This window comes from Chrysochloris asiatica, unplaced genomic scaffold (genome assembly GCF_000296735.1).
Source record: "Chrysochloris asiatica unplaced genomic scaffold, ChrAsi1.0 scaffold00054, whole genome shotgun sequence".
NCBI classification, from domain to species: Eukaryota; Metazoa; Chordata; class Mammalia; order Afrosoricida; family Chrysochloridae; genus Chrysochloris; species Chrysochloris asiatica.
The window spans coordinates 10,613,538-10,629,835 of NW_006408572.1; positions in this window are offsets into that span (position 1 = coordinate 10,613,538).

Here is a 16,298-nt window from a genome sequence, read left to right on the forward strand (position 1 = left end):
CTGGACAGTGAATAAGGAAGACCGTAGAAGAATTGATGCTTTTGAGTTATGGTGTTGGAGGAGAATGTGGCAAGTGCCATGGACTGCCAGAAGAACCAATAGATCCATTTTGGAAGAAGTGCAGCCAGAGTGCTCCTTGGAGGCCAAGATGGCCAAACTTGGTCTTTCATACTTTGGACATATATTCAGGAGGGACCAGTCTCTGGAGAAGGACTCATGTTTAGTAAGATGGAGGGTCAGAGAAAAAGAAGAAGACCCCCAATGAGATGGATTGGCCAAATGTCAGCATCAATGGACTCAAGCATGGCAATAGTAGTGAGGTTGGCCCAGGATCCAGCAGTGTTTTGTACTGCTGTGCATAAAGTCACTAAGAGTCAGTACCAACTTGATAGCCCCTAACAACAACAAATACAGGACAAAAGGAGCCTGGTGGCACTGTGGGTTAGGTGTTGGGCTGCTATCCACAAGGTTAGTGGTTCAAACCCATCATTCCCAAGGGGAAATGATGAGGCTGTCTAGTCCCATAAAGATTTACAGTCTCAGAAACCCCAAGGAGTGGTCCTACTCTATCCTGTAGGATAACTATGAGTTGGAATTGATTCAATGGCAGGACAGAAAAGATGTGTCGGTGTTTTTTCAAAAGTTTTTAAAGATCTACTTCTTTTCCCCTCTCCCAAACCTCATTCCTCAGATCCTAGATTCTGTGCCAGATTGGGTGTTTAGGTTGCCTAGCATGGAGTCCTGATGTAGTGCTATGGGATAAAGCACTGGATCGCAAGGTCAGTGGTTCAAACTCACCAGCCAGTCCTTGGAAACCCTATATGCAGGGTCATTATGAGTCAGAACTGACTCTACAGTATTAAACCACAACGACAACAGCATGGAGTCCTGGTGTGGCACTGTTGGATAAGCATGGGACTGCCCACCACATGTTGGTGGTTCAAACCCACCAGCCGTCCCCTGCAAACTCTATACAGGGTTTCTATGAGTCGAAATCAACTTGATGGCACATAACAACAAGAAGCCTGGCAATATAAAATAAAAAACACATCAACAAAAGTCCACTCAGGTCTTATTCATTGGTCTCTTAATCTTCATTTTTTCTTTAGTAAAATTTCCAGCACTTTCTAGTCCCCTTAGAAGAAAAACACAGGATCCTTGATAAGACCCCCAAAGTCCCACTTATTTCTCTGTCCTTACCCTCACCCTCTCTTGCTCCAGTCACACATGCCTTCTGACCCATCCCTTCCTCACCCAGGGCTTTCTCATTTTGTGTTAGGCAACCTCACTTCCCCTCCCAACCACTTCTTTCTGACCATTGTTGGGCTAAAAAACAAAACAAAACATGTATTCATTCGTTAAATCTCTGTTTAAATATTACATTGCTTCATCAGGGAGATCTGGTTGGTTCACCATCCCATTAATTTACATAATCTCCCAGCACCTTGTACTTGGAGCTAAAGAATAATCACTGGACTATTAGCCGCATGTAAGTTATGGTGTTGGAGGAGAATATTGAAAGTCTCATGGACTACCAAGAAAACACAAACAGATCTGTGTTGAAAGAAATACAGCCAGAATGCTCCTTGGAAGCCAGAATGGCCAGACTTTGTTTCTCATACTTTGTACTTATTCTCAGGAGGGACCAGCCCCTAGGGAAGGATATCATGCTTGGTAAAGTGGAGGGTCAGAGAAAAAGAGGACGACCCCCAATGAAATGAATTGGTACAGTGGCGGCAGCAATGTGCTCAGGCATTGCAACGATTGTGAGGCTGGCCCAGGACCGGGCAGTGTTTCATTCTGTTGTGCATAGGGTTGTTATGAGTCGCTACCAACTGGATGGCACCTAACAACAACAACTAACCACAAGTTCAGCAGTTCAAACCCACTAGCTGCTCCTCAGAAACCCTCTACAGGGTTGCTATGAACCTGCTCAGTGGCACTTAACAACACCAACATGCACAAAGGAATGAAATGTTGTCTGGTCCTATACCATCTCCATGATTGGTTATAGATTGAACCATCGTGATCCATATGGGTTTGTTTTGTTTTAACTTTTTTATTGCGAATTGGAGGAAAGTTTACAGAAGAGGTCATCGGTTTTACACTCAACAAATCAAACACTTTGTTTCATCTCAAAGTTTGCAATCCACTCCATATAACAACAGTTATCCCACTTTGTCCTTGGGTAAATGCTGGTCATTCTATGGTGTTGTCACTCCTATATTCCTGTCTATTGTTTGGCTGAAAATTGACCCACAAGGGTTAGCACCCAGTACTTCTTGCAGTGACAGTTATTTTAATATTCATAACCATTGGTTTAACATCTCTCTTTCCCAAGAATCAATAAACTCCAAAAGATAGAAACCCTATCAGTTATTTATCATGGGGTCCTCATTCCTTCACTCAGTGCTTGGCAGATAAAACCACTGCCATTGAACCAATTCCAACTCAGAGCAGGGGGCACTACAAAAATATTATGTGTTTGTTGACAGTAGGGTTCTGAGCCCAATTATGAGACGGGGGGAGAAGGAAGATGGGGGTGGTGGGAAGTAGGGGGATGCACAGTGAATTTTTTTTATTCTGGTAAATATATACGTAACAAAACATTTGCTATTTCAACATTCTTCACATGTACAGTTCAGTGACATTAATTATGTTTACAATGCCCAACCTTACTATTACTCATTTCCAAATTTTCCATGAGTATTCCTCCTCCTCTTTCTTTTTCTTGCTCTTGCTTTGGCAACTACTAATAAACTTCGGGAGTCCTGGTGTGGAGCTGTGGGTTAATGTGCTGGACCGTGAAGTCGGTTTGAACCACAAGGCCGGCAGTTCACTAGCCACTCCTGGGAAACCATATACAGAGTCGCTATGGGTCCAAACTAAGTCAGTGGTGCTTAACAACGCCAATAACAATAAACTTTGGCCTCTATAATCTTGTGCAGTGAACTTTTCTTCACATAGTGAATTATGGGTAGGGTTGTGACAGCAGCCTGGACTCTAATTCATGATCCAGTTTCCTTCCACTTGAGTCTGGGCAACTGGGGATTGTATTTATCAGTCATGAACTGTCTTCATCTCTGTTTAATCATATCTTGGGTTTTTCTTCAGAATATTCCTTGTTGGACTGGCCTTCCTTTTTATTAATGATTCACCAATCTCTAAACTGAAAGTACATCCAGATTATCTCAAAATGTAGTCATTCCAAACAGTCGGGCAGTTCCTTAAAAGGTTAAACACAGAGTTACCAAATGACCCAGCAATTCTACTCCTAGCTTTGTACTCAAGGAACTGAAAAAACATGTCCACACAAAACTTGTACAATGAAGGTTTATAGTAGCACTATTCACAATAGCCCCAAAGAAGAAACAAGACAAGCTGATGAATGAATAAATTAAAACATGGCATTTATACATACAGTGGACTCCTGGTGTGGCGCTGTAGGATCAGCACTGGACTTCAAACCGCAAGGTCAGCAGTTCAAACCCATCAGTTGCTACTCAGAAACCCTATACAGGGTCACTGTGAGCTGGACCCGACTCGATTACTCTTAACGACATACATACAATGGAATATGATTTGGCAATAAAAAGAAACTACTGACATACTACAATTTAGATGAACCTTGAAAATCTTATAGCAAGTGAAAAAAGCCACATAAAAAAAGGCCTCAGATTATATATTATTCATATGAAATGGCTAGAATTGGCAAAACTATAGAGACATAAAGTGGATTTGTGGTAGCCAGAGGTTGGGGCTGGGGAGAAATGAGAAGTAACTAATCATGTTTTTAGGGGGTGGTGATGAAAATTTCTAAAATTGTATTGATGGTTGTACAACTCTATAAATATACTAAAACCCATATAATTTTGCACCTCAAATGGGTGAACTGTGTGGTATTGTAAATTTTATCTCAACAAAGCTATTATTTTTTAATTAAAAAGCTGTTGTCACTAATATTGTTAGAATCTAACCATCCTGGGTTATCTACTGAGACATATGGACTTTCTCCTGTCCCCACCCCCATTCACTTATGAAAAATCTATACATGCAAATATGAGGGTAAGTCTCAAATTATCTGCACCCTTGCTGTAGAATTTATTTTAATCAACTTTTAGAGATGACAAACACATCATTTTTTGACATAATATCCTTGTTTTTCAATACACTTTGTCCATCTGTCAACAAGCTTTCATATTCCTGTATTAAAAAATGTTTAGGCTGAGCTGTGAGCCATGAATGCACCATGAATGCATTGTCTTCACTTCTTCATCAGAGGTGAATCTTCATCCTCGAAGGGTTGCTTTCAGGGGACCAAACAGATGAAAGTCAGATGGAGCAAGATCAGGACTACAGGGAAGATGCTTCACCTCAAAATAAAGTTTCTGCAGAGTGTCAACAGTGGGGGCAGAGATGTGCAGACGTGCATTGTCATGCAAGATCACAACATACTTGGATAGCAGTCCTCTGCATTGAATCTGAAGTATATGCTTCAGCTCTTCAGTGCACTGTAATGAGCACTGTTAATTGTTGAACCTTTTTCCTGATAGTGTTCCAATACCAGCTCTTGAGCATTCCAGAAAACTGTAGGCATCAATTTTCCAGCTGATAGTGACTTTTGAACTTTTTCTTGATTGGTGATGGAGGATGTTTCCATTCCATAAACTCTGCCTTTTACTCTCAGGTTTGTAGTGATGAATCCATGTCTCATCACCAATAACGATTTCTTTTAAAGAAACTTTTACTTTCCTTTGAATATCAGTGCAAATTTAGTTGTTTTGGTACTCATCTCACACAAACTTTTTGAAACCTGTCTGTCGTGAATTATTTCCCAGGCAGTGCCATGACTGATTTGCAAATGATTATGCCACATAATCCACTGTCACTCATCTATTCGACAAAATCATTTCACATGCATGCTAAACGTTGTCATCAGCCATAGATGAGATGGATGTTTTAATATAACCAGAGTGCAGATAATTTTTGACTCACCCTGGTATATAAACATTTCATAAAATTATCAGGGGATTCCTAGGTAGAACAAAGTCCACTTATTGACTCTTTGTTGTTTTTGTTGTTAAGTGCCATTGAGTTGATTTCGACCCTTTGCGACCCTGTATAGGGTTTCTAAGGACCAACTGGTGAGCTTGAACCACTGACCTTGCAGCTTAAACAACTTTGCTGTCTGACACATTAGCCCACAGCGCCACACCAGGACTCCTTAGAGGTCTATAAACCCCAGGTAGAGAGCCCTGCTTTGAATAAATACTTTATTAGAAAATACTAGGTCAGGTTCATACCTAAATGATTTCTTTCATCATCAACCTTCACCTTGGCCGTGGCCCACTCTTGTCACAGCCTCTCCTCCCCAACACACTGGAACTTTATGTGAATGTGGGGTTGATCTTTAGACTTGAAGTTCAGATTTGAGCTGCCATCGTGTTAGGGGTCCTTCAGACTATGTAGCTGATAGTGGACTGTTTGACTTTGGTCATGTTGGTATGAACTCTATCCTTGGCCTTGAGACCCATAATGTCATGGGTGAGGTCTGAGTGGTCCAGGGACATCTTTCTCCAGTTGTTTTTGACATCCTTTCTTGATTAGTGTGGTTGGCAGAGTTTTAAGATGGTCCCTATGACTTTCACCCTTGGTCTGTTGCTGTTGTTAGCTGCCTTGAGTTGTCTCTGACCAATGGCAACCTCATGCACAGCAGAATGAAATGCTGCCTGGCCCTGCATCTGACTTCAGATCAGACTGTTGGGATCCACAGACTTTTCATTGACTGATTTACAGAAGCAGATCATTAGGCCTTTCTTCCCAGTCCATTTTATTCTAGATGCTCTCCTGAAACAAGTTCAACCTCACAGCCAACACAAGTCTCCATTGACAGGCGGGTGGTGGCTATGCATGAAATGCCTTGTCTGGGAATCGAACTCAGGTCTCCCGCACAAAAGATGATTTCTATCACAGAACTACAACTGTCCTTCTCCCTTGCTATTGCTCCCATGGTAGATGGCAGAAGTGATATTATTCAAGTGAACATAAGAGCAGACCATTTTCTCTGGTTGGTACCAGAAGAGAATGTCAGATTCAAAGCATGGAAATGATTCAATGTGTTGTTGCTGGCTCTGAAGAAGGAAGGGGTTGTGTGACAAGGAATGCTGTAGCTTCTAGTAGCAGAAAGGGACTGCTGGCTAATAGCCAGCAAGAAAACAGGGTCCTCAAACCTACAACAGCACAAAACTGGATTCAGCCAACAAACTAAATAACTCTGGAAGCAGACTTTTCCTTAGAGCTTCCAGATAAGAGACCAGACCTACTGACATCTTGATTTCAATCTCAGGAGACCCTGACCTGAGACCCTACTCATGGACTCCTGACATGTAGAATTGTGAGCTCATCAGTGGGCTTTGGTTTAAGACTAAGTTTGCTGAATAGACACTGAATACACCTTGTCTCGTGCCACACTGCAGCTGGCTGTCATTCTATTGAATAGTTTCCTAGATCTAGCTCTTTTTCTCACCGTGCTAGCTATTGTTGGCTTCCAATTTAATGGCAACAGATCTGACTATTGTGATCCCAAGCAGTCTCATTTCCTGATTTGTGGAAGTAGACCTTTCTTTCTAGTCTGTCCTAGTCTGAAAGCTTTGCTGAAACCTGCTCAGCCTCATAGTAACACGTGACCCTCCACTAACAGATGGGTCGTGGCTGTTCATGAGGTGAATCCGATCGAGGTCTCTTGCATAGGAGTCAAGAGAGAACTTTACTACTGAACTGCTACGGAACCATCACTGCCCCCATCTTTTCCTCATAAACTTTCTGAAAAGGTTGTTTGCTTCCAGGGGGTGATATTATACCCTCTGGATACCCACAGACCTGTCTTTTACCATTTCTGGCTCCATTAGGGTCCTTCTCAGTCAAGTTTCAAACCTTAAAGCTAAAGTGAACCTCTAACCATTGCAGGTAAGGAAGCTGAGGTGAGGTCAGCACTACAGCTGGTGTTCCCAATGTGCTCTCATTTCCTGGAAGAGCAGCAGCCTGAAGCTTATGTGACAGTGCTTGGCCTCGGCACCTCGCTCTGCACATCACCCCTAAACAGATGTTGGAACTCTAACCCTAACACTTGTGGATGTAATCCTGTTTGGGAGTAAAGTTTTCTTGGTTATGTTAATGACATCATATTATTAACATCAAACTAATCTCAACTGTCACCACTTGTCTGTCAAGTTGTTGTTGTACTGTGGTGGCTTGTGTGTTACTGTGATGCTAGAATCTGTCACTGGTATTTTAAATATCTGTAGGGTCATCCAAGTGGACAGGTTTCAGCGGAGCTTCTAGACTAGGACAGACTAGGAAGGAGAACACCATATGAATAGCAGCAAAACACTGTCAGATACAGTGCCAGAAGATGAATCCCTCCGGTTGGAAGGCTGAGAAAGGGCTGCATCCTCAGAGTAGAGTTCATCTTAGTTATGTGAATAGACCAAAGCTTTCAAGACCATCATTTGCTGATGTGGAACAACTCGAAATGGGAAGAAATAGCTGAAAACATTCATGAATAAATGGAATGTGGAGTTTAAGAAATATGAATCTTGGAAAATTGGAAGTTGTCACAAAATGAAACAGAAGTCATGAAGATCAATATCCTAAGCATTAGTGAGCTGAAATGGATGATTATTGGTCATTTTGAATCAGATAATCATATGGTTTCCTATGCTGGGAACGACAAACTAAAGAGAAATGGCATCACATTCATGCTCAAAAAAAAGTTTTTCAATATCTATCTTGAAGTACATTTCTGTCTGTGATCAAATAATATTCATACATCTCCAAGGAAGACCACTACTATTCAAATTTACCCACCAACTTCAAAAGCCAGTGATGATGAAACTGAAGAATTCTACCAACTTCTTTAATCTGAAATTGGTCAAACATGCAGTCAAGATGCATTAATAATCATTAGTGATTGGAATGCAAAGGTTGGAAACAAAGAGGAAGGATCAGTAGTTGGAAAATATGAATTTGGTGATAGAGAGGATGCGGGAGATTGCATGAGAGAATTTTGCAAGACCAGTGACTTATTCATAGCAATACCTTTTTCCAACCACATGTGAACTTCACCAGATGGAATATACAGAAATCAAATTGACTACATCTGTAGGAAGAGACAATGGAGAAGCTCAATATCATCAGCCAAAATAAGGCCGGGACTGACTGTGGAACAGGTCATCAGTTGCTCATATGCAAGTTCAGGCTGAAACTGAAGAAAATTAAAACAAGTTCATGAAATAAAAATATGCCCTTTAATATATCCCACTTGAATTTAAAGACCACCTTAAGAATAGATTTCATGCATTAGAAACCAATGACCAAAGTCCAGAAGAGTTGTGGGATGACATCAAGAACATCATACAAAAAGAAAGCAAAATGTATTAAAATTAAAAAAAAGACAAAAATGACTGTCAGAAGAGACTCTGAAACTTACTCTTGCATGTAGAGAAGCTAAAGTGACTTGAAGGAAAAATGAAGTAAAATAGCTGAACAGAAAATTCCAGAGGACAGTTTAAGAAGACAGAGTATTATAATGAAATGTGCAAAGACCTAGAATTAGAGAACCAAAAGGGAACAACACGCTCAACATTTTTCAAGCTGAAAGAAATGAAGAAAAAATTCAAGCCTCTATTTGCAATATGTGGAGCTGTGGGTTAATGTGCCAGACTGCAAAGCCGTTTGAACTGCAAAGTTGGCAGTTCAAGCTCACCAGCGTCCCCTTGGGAACCCTATACAGGGTCGCTATGGGTCGGAACTGACTTGATGGCACTTAACAACAACAACTACATGGACAAAATATTGAATGATGCAGGAAACATCAAAAGAAATTGAAAGGAATACACAGAATCACTGTACCAAAAAAAAATTGGTTGATATTCAAGCATTTCAAGAAATAGTAGATGATTAAGAATTGATGATATTGAAGGAAGAAGTCCAAACTGCACTTAAAGTATTGGCAAGAAATAAAGCCTTAGGAATTTTGTTCATAAAGTCGCTCTAAGTTGGAACCAACTTGATGGCACCTAACAACAACAATAGGAATTGATGGAATATAAATTGAAATGTTTCAAGAAAATAGCACCTCACTGGAGGCAATCATTCATCTATACCAAGAAATTTGGAAGACAGCGACCTGGGCAACCAAATGGAAGCGTTTCATATTTGTGCCATTCCAAAGAGAGGTAACCCAATGGAATGTGGAAATCGTCAAACAATATCATTAATATCACATAAAAGTAAAATTTTACATGAAGATCATTCAAAATGATTGTAGCAGTACATTGACAAGGAGCTGCCAGAAATTCAAGCCAGAATCAGCAGAGGACATGGAATGAGGGCTATCATTGCTGACGTCAGATGGATATTGGCTGAAAGCAGAGAATACCAGAAACATGTTTTCTTGTGCTTTATTGACTATGTAAAGGCATTCAGCTGTGTGAATTATTGCAAACTATGAATAACATTGGAAAGAATGAGTATTCCTGAACTCTTAATTGTGTTCATGAGGAACCTGTACATAGACCAAGATTCAGTTATTCCAACTGAACAAGAATATACTGAGTGGTTGAAATCAGGAGAGGTTGGGAAAGGGTTGTATCCTTCAATCTGTATTCTGAACAAATAATCTGAGAAACTGGATTATATGAAGAAGAACGTGGCATCAGGATTAGAGGAGACTCATTAACAACCTGTGATATGCAGATGACACAACCTTGCTTGATGGAAGCAGAGGGGACTTGAAATACTGATGAAGTTCAAAGACTATATAGCCTTCAGTGTGGATTGCACCACAGTGTAAAGAAAACAAAAATCCTCATAACTGGACCAATAAATAACATCACATGATAAACGGAGAAAAGATTGAAGTTGTCAAAGACTTCATTTTGCTTGGACTCACAATCAACACTCATTGAAGCAGCAGTCAAGAAGTCAAACGCTGTATTGCTTTAGGCAAATCTGCAAAATACCTCTTTAAAGTGTTAAAGAGCCAAGAAAGGTATGTCTAACCCAAACCATTGTGTTTTTAATCACCTCATATGCATGTGAAAATTGGAGAATGAATTTAAAAGACCATGGTAGAATCAATGCATTTGAATTATGGTGTTGAAGAATATTAAAAGTACTGCCAGAAGAATAAACAAATCTGTCTTGGAAGAAGTACAACCTGAATGATCCTTAGAAGTAAGGAAGGCCAGACTTCATCTCTGGGACTTTGGCTATGTCAGGAGGGACTAGTCCCTGGAGGACATCATGCTTGGTAAAGTGGAGGGTCCGCATAAAAGAGGAAGACTCCCAACAAGAAGGATTGACACAGTGGCAGCAACAATGGGCTCAAACAGAACAAAATTGTGAGGAAGACACAGGACCGGGCAATGTTTCGTTCTGTTGTGCAACCTTACAACAACAACAACAGTCACTCCTGAGGTATGTTGTTGTGATGTGCCATGGAGTCGGTTCCAACTCATAGCGACCCTGCACAGGGTTTCCAAGGCTGTAAATCTTTACAGGAGCAGAAAGCCTCATCTATCTCCCGCGGAACAGCTGATAGTTTCAAACTGCTGACCTTGCGGTTCGCAGCCTGATTTGTAACCACTACGCTACCAGAGCTCCCTCCTGAGGTATAGAAAGAGCAAATGAGAAACAAATGGGAGCAAATTCTAGGAAAGAAAGAAGCCAGGTGAGAATCCTTTCCAACAAAGGAACTAAGGAAGGATTCCACACAGCCTGGACCCTGATTGTTGGAGTCCTGGTGTGGCCCTGTAGGATTAACAGTGAACAGTAAGCTGTGTTTGAACCACAAGGTCAGTGGTTTAAACTCACCAGCCTCTCCTCAGAGATATACAGGGTGGCTTTGAGTCGGAACTTACCGGATGGCACATAACAACAACAGACCCTGATTTGAACCTTTACTTTCTCCAGGAGTGTGAGAAAATACAGGTCTGTTTTTTAACCATTTCATGACTGAGTTGTTTGTTTTCTGCTTTGAATTTTTTCTTGATACTATGTGTTTTCAGCAATGGAAACATGCTAAAATCAAGGCAAAAGATGTTTGAAGTACTATGGATTTGGGTACAATTATGTGAGACACATATGTCCCAAGTGGTCTCATTGGTGGGATGAGCTGTGTTTCTTCAGATTCGCTTAGTTGTACAGGTATCCACCAGGCAGCAGCAAGTGCTACAAGTGAGATAGCAGTTTCCCAAGAAACTGAGATGCAGGAAATGTTGGTGGGCTGTACATGTCCCACGGGTCATGAAAGTGTTAGTCATCCACTTGTGGTATTTCTGTTACAGTAACTATGGCTGGGATTGAAAGAGAAGGGCAGAGGGGCTCACTCAAGTGTCCTAAGATGACTCAAAATGAGAAGCCATCTTCGGAGACCCACCAATGGACAAAGAAAGGCTTGTATGTAAAGAAGTGGTACTCTGGTCTAGAGTCTGAGAAATGGGTTTTGAAGGGCAAGATCGAGTGAGGGAAGGGCATGATTTCAACTACCAAGATCGAATCTCACAGAAGGCGTGGATTCTTCAGCTCTCTTGGAGAGGCCGAGACAGGCCTCAAGAGCTTTCAACTCTTTCTCACCATCAACTTTCGGATGCCGGTTGCTGTTTAAGGCTGTGTATATGGCGTGGTGTATGTGACTGTCATTGGAATGTATACCCACCTGGTTGCTTGTAGGCAGGGATGGATTCACCACTAAGCACGGTATGTACCAGCTTACAGTAAGTACGCACGGGCTGAATTGTGTTTGCTTACTGATCTGTGACCGTGGTGAAGCCCAGCTGAAATTGCTCACTACAGGTTAGTAAACACAATTAAGCTCCTGCATACCTAGCTTATTGACTAATCAGTCCCTATTTTCGGGGCCTACTTCACTGCTGCGCTTCCCCTCCACCTTTCTGATATGTTTGCCTTCTTTCTTCCTCTACTACCTTGTATCATGAAGAGCTAATAAGCTTTAATGGGGAAATTAGATACTACATATCTTTCAGAACAGTCCCTGGGTGGTGCATGTGGTTAAGTGCTGGGTTACTAACCAAGTGGTTGAAAGGTTTGAACCCACTCAGAAGTGCCTTGGAAGAAAGATCTGGCAATCTACTTCTGAAAGATTACAGTCATGAGAACCTTACAGAGCCCAGTACTACTCTGATACAATGGGTTGCCATGAGTTGAAATCAGACAGCAACTGGTTTATTTAGTATTGAAAACACATCCGCCAAACTGCCTTCCTCCTCTTGCCTCCCTTTGGAAGTGAGGGACTTTGCAACAAGTTTATGGGAAAAAATGAAAAGATAATGGAATTTTTCCATGAACTTTTTGAAGACCCCTCATAAAACATCCCAGAGCCCTGGTTGCTGCCTTTGCTGATGCCACTGAGTTGGTTCTAACTCATAGAAACCCTGTGAAGCAGGGGTGGGCCGTATAATGCCGTCTGGCCCTGCCAAAGCACCTTGTAGTTCCAGCCATCTTACTGTTGTTGTTAAGTGCCATCCAGTCTTTTCCGACTCATAGAGACCTTGTATAGGGTTTCCAAGGAGCAGCTGGTGAGTTTGAACCGCTGACATTGTGGTTCAAGCTGACCTTTATCCCACAGTGCCACACCTTTGATAAAATATAGCAGGCTAATTTTTAAGTTGATAATTTTGTGTGGCCTATGAATGATGTTATAAATTTTGGCAACAAAATGGTTCCCCACCCTTGTTGTATAAGGCTTCCGAGAGTGATTGGTGGGTTTAAACTGCCAACTTCGTAGTTAGCAGTCTAGTGCTTATCCTACAGTGTCACATCAGGTCTCGCCTTTGCTGATGAGATGGATTCACTTTTGGAACCAGTCACTTATTTCTGCTATAATGGGCTCCAGTCAGACCTTTAGCTCTTGTTCCTGGAGCATGATCTCATTCACATGGAAGCCAAATCTCTCTTGATTGAGAAGTGTTGGGATTCTTTGTGTGGGTACAGAGCCCAGGGTAGACATGCTGAGGGCCTGGGGGACTGAGGTGGGGGAAGGAGGCGGGTCTGTGCCTGACCTCTGCTGGCCCCAGGCTCCCTGGAGCCTTCTGGATTTGCTCACCCCTTTTCTGTTGGCTTGGGAATGAGTTTGTGGATTTGTGGCTTTCCTTGTAATCAAGAAATCTGCCTAAGTCCACAGAATTTCATCTGTTCCAGGACTGGGCCTCTTTTAAAACTTTAAAAATGCAGCCCTGTTAAGAATGAGTTTTATGCATGTGTAAACAGGAGTGTTTTCAGATGAACTTCTGTGTGATCACAGGAATTCTCAGACACTCCAAAGGGGTGAAGCCAGAGGAGGGGAGGTGGGGATGGAAGGGAGATGGGGAGCCCTCTAGCTCTGTAGTGCAGGGTCTTAGGGCAAGGCTGGTGGGGTCCTCACCTCACCAGGAATGTGTTCAGTTCTCACAGGCGGGACTTCTCAAACACTACCTTATAGAGACAGCAGAAGATGGGGGGCGGGAGGAATTTCCAGTTCTGCACCCTGTCCACCTCCTAGGACATAGCCCAGTAAGTTAACCAGATAGGGTAAGCTACTTAAGATTCATAGACTTCACTCACAAACTTTCTTCTGGAAGGTTCTGATTCCTCCAGCCCCACTGCTCCTTCCAATGAGAGACTCCCTCTGTTCTCTTGTGAGCACAAGGCCCTTCTGAGACAACCCCTACTCTCTATTCCCTCTAGAGAGACGTGCCTGTGGCCAGGGCTAACCATTCCTTTCCTCTCACTTGTAAACCTCCTTTTCCTTACTTGTAAACTGTGAACAATGAAAGTGTGGTGGCTTTGTAATGTGTCAACATGGCTAGGTGGGATTTTATTTCCTAGTGTTTCATACTAGGGTAGGCCATAGAGAGATTCTTGTGGGAAGTTTGGGGGGTAGAGGGAAACAGCAGCTGTTACTCTGCTGATACGCTTCCTATGTGTGAGGTTGTGACCAAGCCACAACCGCTTCACCTGCTCTTGGACCCTCCTTCACCTACCCCAACTACTGAGCTTGGTGTGTCCAAGCCGGGCTGCTGCAGACACTCATGCCACCAAGTACAGAAGCAACAGGAACTGGCCTGGGTCCATCCTCATGGACTCTAGCTTGTCTTAACCTTTCCTGCTTTACATTCACATTTCCTTCCCAGTTGCCCTCACTGTGGATTCCAAGCTCCAGCATCTGAAGCCAAGATGGCAGCCTTAACCAGCTCCCACAGTTGCTAAAGGTCAAACCCCTGTAACAGGTTTCTTTGTATCTATACCTCTATCTCTCTGTCTGTCTGCCTGCCTGCCTACCTACCTACCTATCTATTTATCTATCTATCTAATCTACCTATACTCATCCTGGGGTGGTACTGTAGGATAATGCACTAGACTGCAAGGTCAGTTTGAACTGAAAGGTTGGCTATTCAAACTCACCAGCCGCTCCTTGGAAATCCTATACAGCGTTGCAATGAGTCAGAACCTACTCGAAATCACTTAACAAAAACAACAATCTACCATCTACCTATCTATACTTTTTAATGGTTCTGCATCTCTGATTAAAAGCTGACTGATACAGGTTTATATTACCTTGCATGGTAGGAGATGGAGCCCAGGTATCTGAAAGTAGTTGGTTCATTCTAAGGCAATGGTTTTCAGACTTAAGTGTGGATTGATGGGCCCCACCCAGAGAGCCCTGTTCTCACTTTCTAATGGGCTCCCAAATGATGCTGATGCTACTTGTCTGGGGACAACATTTTTTTTCGGGGGGTGGGATGTACATAAAAACACTCAGGAATATATAATATTTTAAACAACCAAAAGGGCACATTCTGCAAGCCTGCTTCTTAGGCACCAGCACTTAGTCTTTCTCTATCTATGAGTCTAGAGTCCTCAGCTGCTCTCTCTCCCATGTCCTCATCTCTGCCTCCATCTCTGGTGTTGCTGCTCCTCTGGATAGTGGGGACCACATTTTGAGAACTCCTGCTTACAGTGCTGTAGGTTGTTGTTGTTAGGTGCTGTTGAGTCAGTTTCGACTCATAACGACCCTATGTACAACAGTGAAACCCTACCCGTCCTGTGTCATCTTTACAATTATTATGTTTGAGCCCATTGCTGCTGCCACTGTGTCAGTCCATCCAAAGGTTGTTAAGAGCTGCCAAGTTGGTTCCGACTCATAGCAACCCTTTATAGGGTTTCCCAGGAATGGCTGGTGAGTTTGAACCACTGACTTGGCGATTCAAACCGACCTTGTGGTCGATTACTTATCCTACTGCAGCAGAAAGCAGGATCCCAGGGAAGCAGATGACAGCAATGCCTTCCCTTGTACCAGTGGGAATCCTGAGGACTCTCCAGGATCACAGGGCAAAGGCGAGATGAAAAGTCGGAGTCAGGCCTGTTTTTCAGCCTGGGCCTTTGGGAAAGAACATAGACTTTGGGATAGGCAGATCTGAGTGTGAATCCTGACTCTGGGGTCCAGCAGCCAGTGGCCTTCTCAGTGTGGCAGCAAGAATGACGCTTGACAGCATTTTCACGAGGATGATGTATGTAAGAAGTATTAGCTCAGTAAATCCTGCTTCTTTTATTGCTAATACCCCTTGGGTTGCTGACTTGGATTTTGCCATTGATGATTTCAAAACGTGCAATTGAGTTTTTGAATCGAGATGTTAACACTCCATTTATCTGTATTGTTTAGTTTCTGCAAGGTTTAACCTATCATTCTTTGGACATGTTATCCGGAGGGGCCTTGAAGAAGGACGTCATGCTTGGTAAAGTGGAGGGTCAGTGAAAAAGAAGAAGACCCCCAAGGAGATGGATTGATATAGTGGCAGTAGCAATGGGCTCGAATGTAACAACTGTGAGGCTGGTGCAGGACCCGGCAGTTTCATTCTGTGCGCATGGGGTCTCTGTGAGTCTGAACTGACACCACGGTATTTACTAACAACCCTTTGTTCTAGATGCATCTGAGGCTTGCGGTGGTCATTTGGCTTACTTGGGAGCCCTTGAAAGTCAGAGACAAATCTGCTTGCTGTTTTGTCGTTAGCCTTGCAGATACCAGACTATATGTTTTAGGGCAACAGGGGTAAGAGAGCAGGGCATGCTTCTGAAGTCAGTTAGGAGGACTTGACTCCACACCTTTGGAACACTGACTTGGCTTCTGTCATTTCTAGCAGTGAGTTTTTGCACTCAGATTGGAAACACCAAGTTTATCTTATTACTTTTGTGTGTGTGTGTGTGTGTGTGTGTGTGTGTGTGTGTGTGTGTGTGTGTGT